Genomic DNA, 2,333 nt, shown 5'->3' with positions numbered 1-2,333 from the left:
CCTAGTTAACCCTTTCGTCACATGGCATATTAGAAGCAAGAGCAATAGGTTCTATACCCCCATCTTTATTAATCAAATTAAATTTTAATTCCTCATCATTAATCCGTAATACAAGTTTACCTTTTTTCACATCAATTATAGTTCGTGCGGTGGCTAAAAATGATCTTCTTAGAATAATTGACATTTTCATATCTTTCTCAATATCTAAAATAACAAAATCTACAGGTATAATAAATTGTCTTACCCTTATAAGCACATTTTCTAAAATACCAATTGGATGTATAATTGACCGATCTGCCAATTGCTAAGTGATATTGGTAGCTTTTAACTCTTGAAATCCCAACCTCCGAATAACCGATAGAGGCATAAGTGACACACTTGCACCTAAATCACATAAAACGTTAGATAAATGCAACTGACCAATAGTACAAGGAATAGAAAAGCTTCCCGAATCTTTCAATTTAGGAGGGAGTTTGTTCTTAATCAATGCACTACACTCTTCAGTTAATGCTGTCATCTCATTATATATAATTTCCTCTTCTTTGACATGATATACTTCAAGAAATGCGCATAAGAGGGAGTCTGTTTGATAGCATCAATGAAAAGAATGTTAATGTGCAATTGTTTAAAAATCTTGAGGAACTTCTCAAACTCCCGATCCTTCCCATCTTTCTCTAACTTGTGAGGAAAAGGAATCACATTAGAATTTAAATTGGGAGGAGATACATCTATATCAATGACAACATGATCATTTTGGCTTTCTTTCACTCCTTCAATTTCTTGCTCCTTATCTTTATCACTACTTGAATTACCAGAGTTAGGTCTCTTAACCATTTTACCACTTCTAAGCGTGATAGCTTTGACATGCCCTCTCGAGTTGATTTCGATTTTACTAGGCAATTCTCCATGATTTCTATTGTTGATTGAATTGGCAAATTGATCAATTTGAACCTTCATATTTCTATACATATCGGTCAATTGGTCCAATCGCCCCTGTAGTTGCTCAAACCTCTCCGAGGTACCCTTTGCCAATTTTTCCACCGCAATCTACAAATTCGATTTAATATTCGTCTGTGATTGTCTTGGTTGGAATCCCAACGGATTAACTGGCCTTTGTGGATTGTCTTGATCTTTCCACCCAATATTTGGATGATTTCTCTACCCCGAATTGTATGTATTCGAGTATGGGATGTTTTGAGCATTTCTATTGTAATTATTAACAAATTGAGTCTACTCAAGATTAATACACTCGTTAGTATCATAATCACCTTAGAACATGGAACAACAAACCACATGTACATTAGATGAACTTGTACCATATCCGACTTATCTATTCAACATCTTCATCATATTGCTCATTTCAGTACAAAGCATATTAATGGTATCAATTTCAATCATACCTGTTTGGCGCCTTGGATTACCTCTTTCATTAACCCATTGATAATTGTTTGCCACCATTTTCTTTATCAAATCTTGAGGTTCTTGGGGTGATTTTGCCATCAAAACTCCACCTGTGACTGCATGAATAGTTATTTTATTAGAAAAGGATAAACCATTATAGAAGTTTTGTACAATTAGCCAATTGAGAAGCCCATGGTGTGGACATTTTCGAAACAAATCTCTAAACTTGTCCCATGTTTTAGATAATGATTCATCATCCAATTGACTAAAACTAGTAATATCCATTCTAAGTTTAGTCGTTTTGCTTGGTGGAAAATACTTATTCAAAAATGATCTAGACAAATCATCCCAAGCAGTGAAAGTATTAGGGGTATGAGAATACAACCAAATTTTAGCCTTGTCCCTCAATGAAAATGGGAACAACCTTAGCTTTATAGTATCCTCACTAACTACATTCATTTTGATTGTATCACATATCTCCAAAAATGTGGCTAAGTGTGCATTTGGATCCTCTACGGCATTACCTCCAAATTGAAATTGTTGCACCATTTGGATTAATGATGGTTCAATTTCAAAATTATTTGCATTTATCGTCGATCATGCTATACTTGTTTGAGATCCTTGGGTTCCCGGTAGAGCAAAATCCCTAAGAACTCGCTTATTTGCTTCGTTTTTAGTGATTTCTACTTTAAAAGGTCGCTCTATCGCGATTCCCTCTATTTGTTGTCAAACCTCTTCTTCTTATTGTTGTGGTGTACGCCTTCTTTGTATACATAATGTCTTTTCAATTTTCGGATCAAAAGGTGCGACTATCTGTAAAATCCCGTTCATACACTACAAACAAAAATAAAAGAGATTATGTAGTAATTAATTTACAAAAACTAATAAAAATTCTAACTTAACTAGAAGCAACGTTTAACTAACTAATATAG

At 34.2% G+C, this 2,333-nt stretch overlaps 1 non-coding gene across 1 annotated transcript; it reads left to right on the top strand.

The window, feature by feature from the left end:
* The first annotated feature begins 1,588 nt into the window (after nucleotides 1–1,588).
* LOC113705177 (small nucleolar RNA R71) lies at nucleotides 1,589–1,695 on the top strand. The gene has a single exon (XR_003451825.1). It is a non-coding gene; the product is annotated as a small nucleolar RNA R71 (small nucleolar RNA).
* The last annotated feature ends 638 nt before the right edge of the window (nucleotides 1,696–2,333 follow it).

This window comes from Coffea arabica, chromosome 8e (genome assembly GCF_036785885.1).
Source record: "Coffea arabica cultivar ET-39 chromosome 8e, Coffea Arabica ET-39 HiFi, whole genome shotgun sequence".
Taxonomy (NCBI): Eukaryota; Viridiplantae; Streptophyta; class Magnoliopsida; order Gentianales; family Rubiaceae; genus Coffea; species Coffea arabica.
Note: the sequence above shows the minus strand (reverse complement) of the source record. Positions and strands in the feature narration are given on the sequence as shown.